The following is a 16,482-nucleotide window of genomic DNA, read 5'->3' as shown; positions in this document are numbered from 1 at the left end:
TAAATTAAATTTTTATTGATTTTCAACATAATCAATACATCTCGTTAACTCCAACCAACATGGGGGCAGGGCCCTCTACAGGCAATTATATTGTTACAACTTACCCCTAAAATCCCTCACCCAACCCTCACTCACCTCCCCCCCTGAGTGAATCCGTGTCCTATTGTCCATGATCTCAAACTGTGCTCAAATAACTCAATATCTGAGTGGTCTTGGTATCTCCAAGTCAGCATTACTGCGGTCCTTGATGTATGACACACATTCCCTCGCCATCTGGGCCAGGCCAGGTCTTACTGTAAGATCCATCAGACTCTTCCACCTCCCCAAAAACGTTACAAAATTGTTGCCATTCAGCCTCTACGGAAGCTTCCCCTTTGTGGATTGCCGCAGTAATTTTCTGCATTAAATATATCTCCTTGGCTGTATTAGACCATTCGAGGGGATTTGTTCTTCCGATGTATTCCACATCTATGACAGGTAATCACCACAGTTGTGCTGCTTCGTAAAATATTTCGCCGTCCTGCGCCAATGACGTCGATACACTGTCCTCGAGGGCCTCAGTTGAGCCGACGTCACCAGATGTTATAAGTAGGACGCACAACGCCCGTAGCCTCAGTTCCGTTTTTTCCGCTAATGTGTTCGCTTCGGAGATCTCGACGCGCCTCGGTTCTTCTGATTTCTATCGGTTCTTCGAACTTGGTTGTTTGTGAAGATATCATGTCTTCGTCGTCTTCTACCCCGTGGTCGGGATTCAAGAAGTGTCAGGACTGCGGTACCAAGATTTCGCTTACGGATGTGCACGACGTCTGCCTCTGGTGCCTCGGCGAGGACCACGCCACTGACGACTGTGACGATTGCCAGTCTTTGACGTTGAAGGCCTTTGCGGAAGAAGAAGCTATCTGTAGATAGGGTTTCCAAACCCCGAAAGTCGAAATCTGCTGAGCTTTCAAACGACGATTCGAGGGGCGACTCTCTGCGTCGGCCTAAATCCAGGGATTCTCGGTACCGGAGTGGTTCCCGCCATTCCTCTGCCTCTTCTAGGCACTTACGGAAGCGCCGGCACCGGTCGCCGTCCTCGTCCGAGGACTCCGCCAGACGGCGGGTAGCTTGTCCTACCAAGCATTCCTCTCCTGCGAAAAGGGACGCATTTCGTAAGGAAATGATGGCGATTTTCGAATCGCAGGGCTCTGTTCCATCCGCGCCTTCGAGAGAAGCCAGCGAGGAATGCGCTAGGGCTACCGCTCGCACGCCTTCGGCCTCGGGCAGTCGGCGCGCTCATTGGTAGCCATCGAGGTCCCAATCGGACAAGGTAGATCGCTCTAGCCATGCCTGCTCCAGGTCCCGGTCCTCAACGCCCTCAAGACCGTCGGAGCCTGTGAGGTCTTCTAAGAAGACGTTGATGCCATCAGCGCCATGTCCGTCGAGGGACTCTCTCGAGGCTCCACCTCCGTGGAAGTTGTCGACGCCATCGGCGCCGAGGCCGTCGAAGGACACGCTCGGGTCACCGCCCTCGAGGACTGTGTCGAAGCCATCAGCGCCACGCTCGATGTCGACGCCGATTCCGTCAAAGCCCTCGATGCCTTTTGTGGAGGCTTTACCGGAGGTACCCCGTGCATCGGTGGAAACTCTGAGGAAGGCCCTGAAGAAGTCAGTGAGGCCTGTATTTGAACCATTTTCTGTGACTCCATCCAGGGATTTATTCCATGCTCTGGATTACATCTCTGAGGTGGATGAAGGGTCTGATGAAGGTTTGGTTACTGATGACGTTCCTGACGAACTCTTGTCTGGCCATAGCCAGTTGGAAGACCTGCGTCGGTCTTTGCATGAAGCCAGTGGTCTGGAGGTTGAGTTCAGTAGGCCTGAGCCTGGCACGCACACCGAGTCTTCATACCGGCGTCGCAGATCGAGGGTGACTGAGTACTTGGGGTGGTCTGCGCCACCAGTGGATTTTCTGCAGGATGACCTGACAGATATCCTTGACCAAGGTCCACCCACTGACCCGGTACTGCCATTTCATATGGCTTTACAGAGAAGGGTGGCGACAGCTTGGACTGCTCCGGAGAGTCTCCAAGCAGTGAGCAAGTCGTTGCCAAAAAAATACCGTCCAGCCCGTAGCGGCCCCTGCTACTTGACGACGCACCTCATTCCGGAGAGTTTGGTGGTGCAGGCGGCTACGGCCCCAGCAAAGCAGGCGTCGTACCCTACCATCCCTCCTGATAGGGACGATAAACGTTTTGATGGCTGGGCGAAGAAAGTGTTTTCTTCAGGGGGTATGGCTTTACAGGCAGCCAACTCCGTGTGTGCCTTAGCAAGTTTCACTCACACTCTGTGGAATTGTGTGTCTTTGGCTGCTGAACATATTCCCGAAGGGGAGGAACGGGATGGTGTTCTTGCCCTCGTTTAGGATGGCAAGGATGCCATGTGTGAATCCGTTCAGTCGGGTCTCGACATGGCAGACTGTGTCAGCCGGTCCATGGCGGCGAGCACCGTGATGCGCAGATTTGTGTGGTTGCCGAAGTCGGGTTTGCTCCCGACGTACAAGCCCGGCTTCTCAACATGCCCTTTGATTGTGTACATCGTTTCGGCAGCAAGGCTGACGAGAGCCTTGAGAGGTTGCACACCTCCAAAGCTGCAGCGAAGTCGTTGAGCGCTGCAGTCCGCCAACCTCCACCTTTTCGTCCTAGGGGACAGCAATGGAGGGGAGGTTCCTTTCGATACTACTGTTCCTTTGGTAGATCGAGGGGAGCCACAAGTCAAAGGAGCCACCGTCGGATTACCAGAGGTGGAAAACAAGGTACTCGAGGTACCAAGGCTGCTCGGGCAGTTGCCTCTTTGCCCTCAGGCACTGCCACAGCCGCTTCAGGTCAGTCATGAGGCCATGTCCCATGGTTCGCCGGTTGGGGGAAGGCTGGCGCAGCATCTTGTAGAATGGCGTGCCATTACTTCAGATGTGTAGGTTCTGGAGATCATAGCCCACGGCTACTGTCTTCCTTTCCGGCAGAGGCCTCACGACAATCCACATGGGAATCTCTTTGAAGAGTCCGGATCCGCTCCTTGTGCAGGAAATCAAATCCCTGCTGGAGAAAGACACCATAGAACTGGTGCCTGTAGCGGAGAGGAACAAGGGATGGTATTCCCCATATTTTTTTATCCTGAAAAAAGACGGGGGATTGAGACCCATCATGGACTTGCATGGTTGAACAAGCTCCTCAGGAAGGACAAGTTCAAGATGGCTACTCTTTGTCAAGTCATCCGGGCCCTTCAACTTCAGGACTGGTTGGTGTCTTTCGACCTCAAGGACGCTTACTTTCATGTGCCGATTCATCCCAAGCTCAAGAAGTACCTGAGGTTCACAGTTGGCGACTCGCATTTTCAGTTTCGAGTCCTGCCGTTCGGATTGACCTTTTCCCCGAAGGTCTTCATCATGCTCATGGTGGTGGTGGTGGCAGCGTATCTCAGGAAAGGGGGGGATTCACGTCTACCTCTACCTGGACGATTGGTTGATCAGGGTGTGCTCTCCCGAGCAAGTCCTGGATCATCTGTCAGTCACCTGCCACGCCCTTCACAAGCTGGGCTTCTCCCTCAACTTAAAGAAGTCCCACTTGACACCTACCCAGCGGCTCCAGTACATTGGAGCAGTGCTCGACACATCTCTGGGGCAGTGTTCACCTCCCCAGGTGAGGGCTCATCACATTCTGCAGATGGTGGACAAGTTTCAACGTGCCCAGAGTCTCCCGGCGTTCGAGTTCTTGAGGTTGCTCGGCCTCATGGCATCCTGCATTCTTCTGGTGCCAGACGCCAGGCTGTGGATGAGATCTTTGCAGTGGGCTCTCAAGATGCAGTGGTTGCAGGCCTCCGGCAGGATGTCGGATCTAGTTCAGGGGCCGCCCTCAGTCGCCCAGGATCTTCTGTGGTTGGCCACCGAATGGCAGTCTGATGAAGGGGGCTCCATTTTGGCTACCCTGGCCGGAGATGACGATCGTGACGGACGCATCCCTCACGGGATGGGGAGCTCATGCCAACGAGTTGACAGTCAGCGGTCGTTGGCCTCTGTCGGAGTCCAGACTCCAAATCAATCTGTTGGAGCTGAGGGCCATCAGGCTAGCCCTGAAGGCTTTTCTGCTGGCTGTGTGGGGAAAGAATGTCCTGATTCTGATGGACAATACAGTGGCCATGCACTACCTCAACAAAAAGGTGGGTGCAGGGTCTCTCCCTCTGTGCAGAGAGGCAATGCAGCTCTGGTTCTGAGCCATCCAGCAGGAAATTTCGATCTCAGCAGTTCATCTGGCCGGAGACGAAAACGCGGCGGCGGACTCTCTGAGCAGGCAAGGCACGGTCTCTCACGAGTGGGAGCTGGCTCGGGAGATTCTCCTGGAGATCTTCGCCCTTTGGGGAACCCCACAAGTGGATCTCTTCGCCACCAGTGTCAACCTGAAGTGCAAAGGATTCCGCTTGCGGGAATTTCCTCCGAGAGGAGCCTTAGGGGACGCATTTGTAGTGGAGTGGTCCTTCCCACTGCTGTACGCGTTTCCTCCAGTCCCCGTCATTCCGCAAGTGCTGCGGAGGTTATGGAGGTTCGGTTCCCGAATGATCCTCATTGCTCTGGCATGGGCCAGGAGAACGTGGTACCCGGACCTTTTCGACTTGTCCATCTGCCCTCCACGCCGTCTTCCCTACAGAGACGATCTGCTCTCACGGGATGGGGTTCAGGATCTCCATCCAGAGGTCAAGTCCCTCCACCTTCATGCTTGGCTTCTAAAAGGTTGAGGTATAAGGATTGGGACCTCACTGAAGACGTGATGGAGGTGTTGCATTCGACCAGAAGGCCCGCAACAAACTCCCTGTACCGTTGCCGTTGGAGAAAGTTCTGCAACTGGTGCAGGGTTAAGAATGTGGATCCTTTTTCATGTGTCATTCCTGTGGTTCTGTCGTTTTTGCTTTCATTAGCCCACAAGGGCCTGCAAGCGGGTACCATTAAAGGTCACCTGGCGGCGCTGTCATTATTTAAGTGCTCGTCTGAGGAGTGTTCTTATTTTAAGATTCCTTTGATTTCTCAGTTTTTGAAAGGGCTCACTATCAGGTGCCCGTTTGCGATTTGAACCTGGTTCTAAAATTCGTAATGGGAGCTCCGTTTTAGCCTTTGCAATCTTGTCCTTTGAGACTGTCAACCTTTAAAACTGTATTTTTAGTTGTGGTTACTTCTGCTCGCAGATTGAGTGAGTTGCAGGCACTATCTGCCAAGCCACCCTTCACAGTGTTCCATAAGGACAGGGTTGTCCTTAGGGTTGTGTCGGAATTTCATTTAAGCCGGAAGGTCATTCTTCCGGTGTTCTATCCTCCTCCGCATCCTGGTAGGGAAGAGGAGAGGCTCCATAGGTTGGATCCTAGGAGACTTTAAGCGTCTACATCTCTAGCATGTCAGAGTGGACGATCAGCTCTTTTTAGGATATGCTGGAAGGCGTTTGGGTCAGTCTGTTACTAAGCAGACCTTGTCCAGATGGATTATCTTGACCATCTCGGAATGCTACCGTCTGGCGGGTAAGGACCCTCCGGTAGGCTTGAGGGCCCATTCTACTAGGGGTGTGGCTGCCTCCACTGCTCTGCAGAGGGGTGTTCCCATTCGTAACATTTGTGAAGCAGCCACATGTTCCTCTGTTCATACTTTTGTAAAACATTACTCGATGGAAAAGACGTAGCCTTTGGTAAGGCGGTCCTTTACTCTGCAATTTGATTGGGCATTCTAAATTTCTAAATTCTTTTCCCACCTCCATAAGTTGGTACTGCTTTGGGAGTCTGTCATAGATGTGGAATACGTCGGAGGAACAAATCCCCTCGAAGAAAAAGTTACTTTCTTACCCTTTAACGTTCTTTTGATGGGATGTTCTGACGACGTATTCCACATCGTACCCTCCCAGCCTGCCCCTCTACAGAATTTCTTATGCAGTTACAGCTTACATTTCCGCAAGGCTTTCTGTAGTCATTCTGGCAGAAGATTGGTGCCACACATTCTGGGGAAAAAACGATAACTGAGGCTACGGCCTGGTGCATCCTACTTATGACATCCGGTGACGTCGGCTCGACGCAGGCCCTCGAGGACAGTGTATCGATGTCATCAACACAGGACGCAGACGCCGAAAATTTTTCCGAAGCAGCACAGCTGTGGTGATTACCTGTCATAGATGTGGAGTACATCGTCGGAACATCCCATCGAAAGAACGTTACCAGGTAAGAAAGTAACTTGTTCTTCTCTCAAAGTGGGGAGGGCTGTCCTCTTCGAATACCTGGCGTGGCAAGCACAAGCCGCTAAAAGAAGAAAGTTCACCAGTGGAGGGGAGGCATGCCACTGATCCCCCTGCAGCTCTAAACCAAATAATACAGACATAGGGTCGAGCCTGAGCTCCCCTCCCCCCGCGCCCCTGATCCAACCCAGAACCTCTGCCCATTATATCTGTACCCTGGGGCAGTCCCACCACAGTAGTTTGTGATATTCCCACACCCATACCAGCATTGGGGGCTCACTGAGGGAAACATCCTAGAAAAACGTGTCGGGTCGTACTACCAGCGATGCAATAACTTCACGCCGTAAAGCTTATGCTGGCATGATATTGACGTCTTAAAAGCCCTCCTACACATCTGTTGCCATAGACGTCCGTCCAATTCCATACCCAGGTCCCTTTCCCATCTATTGCGAAAGCCCTGTACAACCTCCCCCTTCGGTTCCAACAAAGCTCCATACTGACAGGAGATAAGGCCTTTCATTTCCATGTGCCCGTCCAAAACCCTTTCTACCGGCGTGAGGTCCCTCTGTATTCACACCCTCCACCTCTCGGCTGTGAAAACTCCATTTAGACTAAGATACAAGAGCACCGATAGTTTACCTATGCCTAGGGCCTCCTCCATGTGAAGAATACTTTTAAAATATCCTCCCTTCCACAGTTGAACCACTCTGGCTAGCCCACCCTCAAACCACGACTGGTACCTTGCCCCCTCCGGTATGCTATTCCTCACTGGGGGGGGGCCAAATGTGACTCATCGGGGACGGCCACATAATACTCTCTTCCGCCTTCTCTCCCATGCTCAACTCCTCCCAATGAACTCCAAGTAATCGGATGCTCTCGAATCCTCCTGGGTAGCCTCCCCGTTGGCACCCAAAGCCATGTCCCCACAGTTGCCGGGAGCATATGTTGGTTCTCCAGGTAAACCCATTGTCTACCCCTGTCCTCCCTCTCAAGTGAGGAACCATTGCCCTCAGTTGTGCCGCCCTATAGTACAACATCAGATCCGGGAGCCCCACGCCCCCCCCCCCTGTCCTTTGTCAATATTAGCATCCCATACCCCACCCAGGGTGTCTGAACCTGCCAAAGGAACTTCAGTATTCGGGACTTAGCCTCCTTCAGTAACATTTCCGGGGTGCGGAATGGCAGCATTTGAAACGGGCACAATACTCCCGGAAGCAGGTTCATTTTTATAGCATTAAGCCTCCCCATCCATGATAGCTGTCCCTTGCCCCAAGACGTAATTTCCGCAAATGGTCTATCAAAGAGAGGGGGATAGTTGGCACCTCCTAGATCCTCACCAGGTTTAACAATAGTAACACCCAGATACCTGATGTTGTCGCACTGTATCTGTAGACCCGAGGGTCTAAGCTCCTCAACGTCCCTGAGACCATCTGCTGCAAAAGAAAAGAGCACACATTTTCCAGTATTGACCTTAAAGCCTGAGAACCACCCATGTTCCTCAATTATTGACAAAGCTGCAGGGATATAGCTGGTGGGATTCACAAGGTGCAACAACACATTGTCAGCATCAAGCCCTAATTTAAATTCCCTCTCGCCCACTGTGGGGCCCCAAGCAATCACTCTGCTAGGACCTCCATTGTTAGTGCCAATAGGAGGGGTGAGAGGGGACAGCCCTGCCTCGTCCTTCTCTGTAACTAAAAGGACCCGACAGTCGCCAATTAACAATTACCCTGGCCACCGGGGATGTATATAAAGCCCTTATCCCTTTCAGGAACCGATCCCCAAATCCGAATTTCTGTAGAGCCCCATACAAGAACCTCCAATCTACCCGACCGAAAGCCTTCTCGGCGTCGAGAGCCACTAGAACTGGGTTACCCTCCCTACCCACCACGGCTACCAGTAGGTGCAACGTTTTTAGTAGGGTATCGGCCCCCAGTCTACCTTGAATGAACCCTACTTGGTCGAGTGGACCAGTTTCGGCATGAGTCCCTCCATGCGCATGGCCAGTATTTGAAGATTTTAGCATCCACATTGAGTAAGGAGATGGGACGGTACCACTTGCAACTTACCCGCCCTTGGTATAACCATTATTAATGCCCTTCCGAACGAGGGGCTCTCCCTGTATCCAAGATGTTATTGTATACTTTCGCCAGATGTGGGGCAAGAGAACCTGCAAAGGTTTTATAGAACCCCACTGTATAGCCGTCCTCACCCGGTGCCTTCCCTGACCTTAGTCCGCCAATCGCCTTCAGCACTTCTTCCTGGGTAATTAGCTTCTCCAGCGCACTATTCTCGATGCGTTGGAGTTTCGGGAGGGGTACCTCCCCTATATATCTGTACAGTTCATCTTCCTCCATCTCTCCCTCTGACCCATAGAGCTGTTCGTAGAAGGTGGCAAATTCTTGTACCACATCTCCCGCTAAGGAGCGCAGCTGCCCAACCCCATCTCTGACTCCCGAAACCCAGCTCTTTGCTCGCTGACCCCGAAGCATGGCTGCCATTAGAGCGTCGGCCTTGTCCCCCTTCTCATAATTCTGTTTCAGGAACTGCTGCCCGGCGATCACCTTCCCCATCTCTAAATCTTTCAGTTTGTGACGCTTCTCTTGCCACCTTCAAGTCCTCTTACCACTCTCCTACCCACTTGTCCTCTAATTTCTCCAATGTACGGATCTCCCCTCTATGTTTCTCCTCTAGCAGGGCTCTAACTCTCTTCTTGAAGGCACCCTCCCAAATGAGGAGGCCCCTCCACGTCGCCTTGGCCACGTCCCATGTTATGCCGAGCTCCACTTCCCATGTATCATTGAAAAGAAAAAACTCTCCAATTGCCTCTTTCATTTCTCCCTCAAAGACAACGTCCTTCAGCAGGACATTGTTGTACCTCCAGAGTCAGTCTTGAGGCCTCAGTCCTGTCAGAGCTATGCCCATGGTAACCATATTGTGATCCAACCCACTAGTCGGGGAGTGATCACTAGTGGAGATCCTACAGGCGTCCCTCTGATGTACAAACCAATATTCGATCCTTGTGCGAGAACCATGTAGAGGGGAGAAGAATGTGAAACCCCTCTCCACCGGGTCAAGTTCCCTCCATATGTCGATCAGACGCTTGTCTGCCATATAGCCTGTTAGACTTCTCTCAAGAAGAGCTGGCAGTGTATAGAGTATACACAATAGGGCTACAAAATACAGTAGCACAAGCAAACACTGACCAGAGCTTTGGTATAAAAGTATATAATTATTTATTTAAAAACACACTTGTAAAAATACACTGGCACTAATATGTCAAGCAAGTTCAAACACAGTCACTATAAGTATATATACCTCCCTAGTTAATTATTTGACAAGTCTAGGTTAAGACACCACTTATTTAGCAAAACAGAGGTGAGCGCGTAACCGTAGATGGCACTCCAATAATTTGTTTAAAAAGGGAGAGAAAGGCAGAATAGGAAAACAACACTTCTGAAGTTCCAGTCCCCAAAGCCCTGCTTTTATGCAGCAAACCCCCATTCATCAGCCTAGCTTTCACTCAAACATGCTAAGTGGTGAGCCGGGTGACTCACCACTGGGCCAATCACACAAGAGTGCGACTTGAGTTGCCAAGGCAAGTCAGTCCAGGGTGCCTAATCCCCCTCCCACAGATCCTGTTGACCCCAGACAGAGTGGCACCATTTGGAGGGCTTCTGTGGAGAAGCACGCCAAAAAGTGGAACAAAGGGCTCGACTTGGGTTAGAGTTTCAGAGGCGAACACAAACACCATTTTAAAACCGAGTCCTGGCAAAAAGACCCAACTGGGGAATAAATATTAAATAAATAACCCAGCGGTATCTTTAACATTGCACCAAAAAGCGGTGCATTTAAAATGAATCGGAAAATCCCATAGGAAATAATCTGGTGGAATATTTCGCGTGGTATCCACTGCCACCAGCCAGAAACTCGACAAGGGTGGACTGGACAGTGCCCCTTGGAAAACAGACCCAGGGGCAATCGAATTACCCCTACCAGTACTTCCACAATATGATTGTTTGTACTGGTTCTGTTCACAATTTGAGACTAGTAAAGCCAATGGTGACTTTACATGCCCTGGGAGACAGAAGTCAGTCCCAGGGTATGGAGTCTATGTTTTGGGGGTCACTATGACACCCCTGTGTTACTGCACTGAGGGTGCTGTGTAACACACATACCAAAAACACATGAAGCCCTATGGAGTAAAAGACCCCTTAGCCCATAAAACACAATACATAGTCAAAGGACATTCTCAAATCATGCCTAAGAGTGGGAGAAAGAGTCTCACTCTTAGCAGGAGAAAAAAATAAACCCCAAAAATCCAGCAAACCTGCTGGGGGACTCACTAGGTTTGGGAAATGAGCCTTAACAGAGAATTCTCCCTAACATAGCCCATGAAACCTGCCTCGGACTGCTCCCTCCGCCTCCCGCAAATGCCTGCCCACCACTGTGATCCAAGGCCCGGTCAGCCCACATCTCCCCCATTGTCTCCCGTAAGGACTGCAGCTGTCCCAGGTTTGGGTAATATAGCGAGGCGATGGACACCTGTGTTCCCTCATTGGTCCCAATAATCAACAGAGCCCTTCCATCCGACCTATTCCAGACATGTGGGTCAACTAAACAAATTTTCTGTTTAAAAATACCTACTCCTCCCCTCTTGAGGGGCCCTGATGCCCAAAAGGCCTGTCCAACATGGGCTCCCAGAATCCGCCTTTCCTGCCCTTGTATCAGCCTAGTCTCCTGTAGCAACACATCGAGGTTACAATTCCGAATTTCCCTTCCCAGCAATCAGCTTTTGGTGGGCGAATTCAAGCCCTTTAACATTCAGGGTCCCCAGTTTAAGTGCCTCGACCCAACTCATGTTCTCATGATGTGTCATCTGGATGCCTCAACCTCCCTCCTGCCAATTCAACCCATATTGATGCAGTGCTCTCCAATGGTTAACTCCTTTTGACCCCCTTCTCCCAATCCCTCCCGCTCTCCCCCAAACAGAGAACCAACCTCTTTCCGAGACGCCCACCATAGGATGGGCCACCAGAGGTAGTTGTCCCGCCACACCCGTCTTTTCCCTTGCCCCCTCCTCTCCCCCCGGCCATGATCTATTAGCAAAGTGTTACCCCTATTCTCTATAGTGTTAAATACACCCCTTCCCCTCATTCAAGAATCTCCAGGTTTTATGTGTGGGGGGGTGTTGAGCTTCTTGAATTTCCGGGCACCCAGCATCATCATCTTTGTACTCTGTGGAATCACAGGCCCACGCTGTTCAGCCTGTGGCACCTCAGCTCCCGCCTGGCCTTTATTCAATACTTCACCCTTAAGGACCTGGAGCACCTGCTGTGCCTCCTGACCACTGGTCACTCGATAGTCCACCACTCCTTTCTCGAATGACAGGGCAAATGGGAAGGACCAGTGATACCTAATGCCCTTTTCAGTCAGCCACTGTGTGATGGGGCGGCATTCTCTGCGAGGGGACAGGGTGAGGCCCGACAGGTCTTGGAACAGCCTGATTGTGACCATGGCAACCAATCAGTCAGTGGAGGTGCGGTCAGGTCCTCGGCAAGGCCCCCAAATTCACTCCTTCAGCTCTGTGTAGCACCTGGGCACTCCAGGCTCTTCTCTGACCTCCGGGCGTCCACTCCCTGTTGCATTCAGCAATATATCCAATGTCGGGGGTGGGGGTCAGCTTCTCACAGTTACTCTCTCCTGCGTGGAGCTTGCTCCTTCAGGTGGGACCACGCACTGCTGCTGATCTAAAATCCTATATCCCATCATGGCATTGGCCCCCTCCATCTCCGCTCGTGAATCTAGCTCAACTCGATTATCACTGGACACACCCTTCCCCCCGGGGCAGGCGAGGTCCCACCCGCGTGTACCACTGGAAGACGGAAAAGGAGGGAAGGTCTGGTCTCTGCGGGGGCGTTGGGGTACAGTTGGAACCCTCCCTGGACTTAGCTCCCCTGGATCAGACTTATTCCCCAGCTGCTGTAGTGTGGGCTGCTCTGGTTGCTGGCACTGCCCCTGTTTTCTTGTGAGAATGAGCTCTCCGTCCTGCTTCTCATCAGCAGGGGCGCCTTTGATGGACCTAGTTGCTTCACTGGTCCGTGTGCGTGGCAGCCCAGACCTGCTGTGGCTGAACCACTTTGAAGGTAAGTGCTCTTAATAATGATTATTGTCCGTATCCTTTTGCAATGTAATTTTCCCGTGAGTATTGTCTGTAACCCTTGTAATGTCTTTTCTCTCCCCAATAGGTATGATGATGGCCATGCAGAGTCGCAGTGTTGGGAGCAAGTCCAAATGGGTGCCAGAGGGGATTAGGATGTTCCCAATTAGAAGGTAAGTTGGGTTTCAAGGTCGGGCGCAAGGCTTATGTGTTGCGCGACCAAGCGTAAGATATTTATGCAGTCTCTAACCTTGTGTGTCCTCTTCTCTTGCAGGGATGGCCTGGCGGCGTCAGACGGGAGGTGGCTATCTGAAGACCTGCCAGCGATTACTGGATGGATGGATCTGTGAGGATGCTGGGCGAGAAGAAGAGCTCCGCGTAGCTAGACGCCCGGAACAGGTGAGGATGCGCCTCGACTCCGATGACAATGGGAATCAGGTAAAATGCGATGCGCTACAGGCGATGAGATTGCAGGAGATGGTTAAGATGCGCTTCCGGCGATAGTGTTGCTGGAGTCAGGTAAGCTGCGCTGCGAGCGATGGTATTTCTGGAAGCAGGTAAGGTGCGCGCTGAAGATGATGTACTGGAATCAGGTGAGATGCGCGCTGAGATGATAAGCTGGAATCAGGTAAGAGCGCTTCAGGTGGCGGTAAGCGTTACGCTGCAGGAAGCAGACTAACGCGAAGTGCTTGCATGCAGGTGGGGCAGACTTATATAGCCTGGTCCCAGCCACGCCCCTTTGGCTCCTCCTTGTGGTCCCACCTTGCCACTCCCACTCGGCAGGAAGTAACACGTGCCTCAGACACCAAGTGTGCAGAGCACACTTTCTCATGAGCCTGGACTGGGTCCATTTGGTCCCTTTAGATGATAAAGATAGTGGCCGTTGTCCTGTGACCATGACAGCGGGCTAAGGAACGTCTTTGTGGAGGACAAACATCAAAAGTGTCTGTACTGCCTGCACCCCCGGACCACAATGAGGATGGGTGCGAGATATGCCTGGGCTTCTCGAAGAAAGCAAAGCTAGACACGTATAGCAGGCTGGCAGCATGGCCCAAGTCGAGCAAGGCCCCTGGCCCGTGCTCTGGGCAGGGTCATGCCCCACCCAGGACCGGTCGGTCCGAGGAGCAGGACGCCCCATCCGTGTGGGGGTCCAAGAGAAGGCCAAGAACCGCAAGACCGATTCCGCCGGGTTCGCTGCTGATGCGGGTCCCTGGTCAAAAAGCCTGCCATCGCCGTCTGCTTCATCAGCCAGCCTGCCATCGGGTTCCTCCTCAAAGAGGAAGTCCTCCACCCCGGCTAAGTTACAAGACAAATCGGAGAAACAAAGGCCGGAGGAAGAGCAGAAGGCCTTCGTCGACATCCCCTGGGGCGGCCGCTACTGAACCGACGAGGTTGGTTCCTACAGCACCGGGTGTGACACATGTGACACAGCGCTGAGGCAGCTGCGAAGGCTGCAGACACCCCTGGGGGGCAGGAGGGGGGGGCACCGGTTCAGGTCCCGGTACACAGTCCTCTGGAGAGAAACAGGGCCTAGCATTCCATAACTCCCTGCACAGCCGAGTGACATATTCATGGACATCCTGTCAACTCTCCACACCCTAGTGACTGATATCCAGCAAAGGTTGCCTCCAACACTGGCACCTGTTTTACCCCAGGCCCCTGACATGCCGCCATGTAAGAAGACTATGTGTCACCCGACGTCGCTGCATCAACCTCCTCCACCACATCTGGACCAGGATACACACACAGACACTGGTACAGACGAAGATGAGGACTTCCTCCCCGCAGACGACGAATCACCGCACCTGGACGCTCCTCACAGAGACTGCACCAGACGAGGTGGGATCATTCCACTCAATGATCTCCAGGGCCTCTCAGCTGTTCCAGCTGGTGCCCGAGGGAACCAAAAAGGAGGGCTTCCTATATCAGCGACGGGAGTCCAGGAGGGAGATGATCATGTCTGTACCCTTTTTGGATGACATTTGGGAGGAAGGCGTGGTTCTCCTGAAGAATCCATGCACGGCTCCAACCAAACAAAACAGTTTGTAGAAGAAATACAGGGTGCCTCACTCCACACCCAAGTGCTTGAGGTCACAACCACTGCCGGACTCAGTAGTGTCGGCCGCCACAAGAAAACGTTCAACCAACCCGGCCTCCACATCATCAGTTCCCCCGGACCGCGAGTAGAAGAAGATGGATGCCATGGGAAAGAGAGTCATCTGCACACCGGCATACACGATCAAAGCGGCTAATGCGGCGGCTATATTGTCCCGGTACGACCAAGAGTTTTGGTACAAGCTGGGCCCTATCGTGGAATTTCTTCCTGACGATAAGAAAACCGAGGCTCTTGCCCTCTTCCATGAAGGGGAGGTGGCGTCGAACCATACCATTACAGGGGCAGTTGACATCACCGACACGGGCTACCGACAGATGGGAAACCATGTTTGCCTTCGTCAGCAGGGATGGTTGAAGGCCAGTAATTTTCCCCAGGACGTTCATGCAAAGGTGCTGGACATGCTTTTCGACAGCGAAAATCTATTCGGGAAAGCGGTCGATGAATCCCTTCAAGCCATATAGACGGACACAGAGGCAGCATGTTCCCTTGGCACTCTGCAGCAGTATCGCTCGTCTTTTCACTCTGTTAGGCAGAATCCTGTGCAGTTCCCTTGGGGAACACTGCAAAAAGATTAAGACTACAGGAGTAAGCAGTAAACCCAATTGGTAGTAGTCTGCACCACCCAGATTTATCTGGTAGCTGTGGCTGAGCAGTCAGACCTCTCTCAAGAAGAGTAGGGCAGTATGTAGAGTATACACAATAGGGCCAAGACACAGTAGAGCAAACAAACACTGACCACAGCTTTGTATAAAAAGTATATAATTATTTATTTAAACACACTTTATGGCATATACTAGCACTCTCAACCAAAATCAAGTTAAAACACAGTCAGGTAAAGTATACACACCTCCCTTAATAGTTATCAGACAAGTCAGGGTTAAAACACTATTTGTTAGAACAGATGTGAGCGCTTAACCAAGATGGCACTCTGAAAATGTAGTTAAAGGGAGAGAAAAAAAAAACAGAGCATAAGAATAAAACAGTTCCCAACACTTTTAAGAGTTCAGAGCAAGGGGAGAAAGGCAGGTTATACTGTAGACCCAAAGTTCATTGGCCAGGCCCACTTTAAATGGAGCAAAGCGAAATGTGCACAGGATCACACGGTTTAAAGTGAACTGAAAGTCTTTGCAGAGTGTTCAAAAGAGGTTGGGGAGATTCAAAAGATATAGTTACAAGACCTGTAGCCAACCCAGTTTAGAAGCCAAGGATTTAAGGGTCACCTTTAGCAATCTGCCAGGCAGGACGCAGTACCTTAAAGAGAAAGGAAGCTCCAGCGGGGGCAGTTGTTCCTGGCAGTGGTTGAGGTTCGTGGTTCCGACCAGGGGAAGAGAAGATCTTGTCGAGGAGGGAACGTGGAGTCGTTGCACTGCACAGGGATGAAACCAGCCGCGGAGTTCCCGATTAAAAGGTGCAGTACTTTTATTCACGGACAAAAGTGGTGAGCTTGGCTATCCGGCCGCCGGGGTGCTTGGCACGGGCGATTCGACCAAGAGACGTCTTTAGAAGGCAACAAAAAAAACTGGTTGATCCCACCAGCTCAGGGGAAGAAGACTCATCCAGTAGAAGATCTTCTCTTGTCGTCGGGAAAGTGGTGAGGTAGTTGCAGCAGGACTTCACCGGTGGTGTCGTTGTTGCAGATGGCTCAGCTGCTTCCCTCTTCGGATTCTTAGGTCCTGTGGCGACTTCTGAAGTTCCAGTCCCAAAGGCCCTGCTTTTATGCTTTTATGCAGAAAAACACCCATTCATCAGCCTAGCTGTCAATCACACATGCTCAGTGGTGAGCCGGGCGGCTCACCACTGGGCCAATCAGAGTAGAGTGCGACTTGGGTTGCTAAGGCAACACAGTCCAGGGTGACAATTCCTCCCTCCACCCTTCCTGTGGAACCCAGACAGAGTGGCACCATTTGGAGGGCTTCTGTGGAGAAGCCCACCAAAATAGTGGAACAAAGGGCTCGGCCTTGGTCAGA

General features: G+C 51.9%; 1 protein-coding gene across 5 annotated transcripts in view; it reads left to right on the top strand.

Moving 5' to 3' along the window:
* Nucleotides 1–16,482, top strand: part of ATG7 (autophagy related 7) — a 2,414,869-nt gene that overhangs the window by 1,158,713 nt on the left and 1,239,674 nt on the right. The gene's annotated exons all lie outside the window — the stretch shown is intronic.

The sequence above is a fragment of the Ambystoma mexicanum genome, chromosome 2p (genome assembly GCF_040938575.1).
Source record: "Ambystoma mexicanum isolate Mex_15411 chromosome 2p, UKY_AmexF1_1, whole genome shotgun sequence".
In the NCBI taxonomy this organism is placed as follows: domain Eukaryota; kingdom Metazoa; phylum Chordata; class Amphibia; order Caudata; family Ambystomatidae; genus Ambystoma; species Ambystoma mexicanum.
This window is presented reverse-complemented; position numbering and strand designations above follow the sequence as displayed.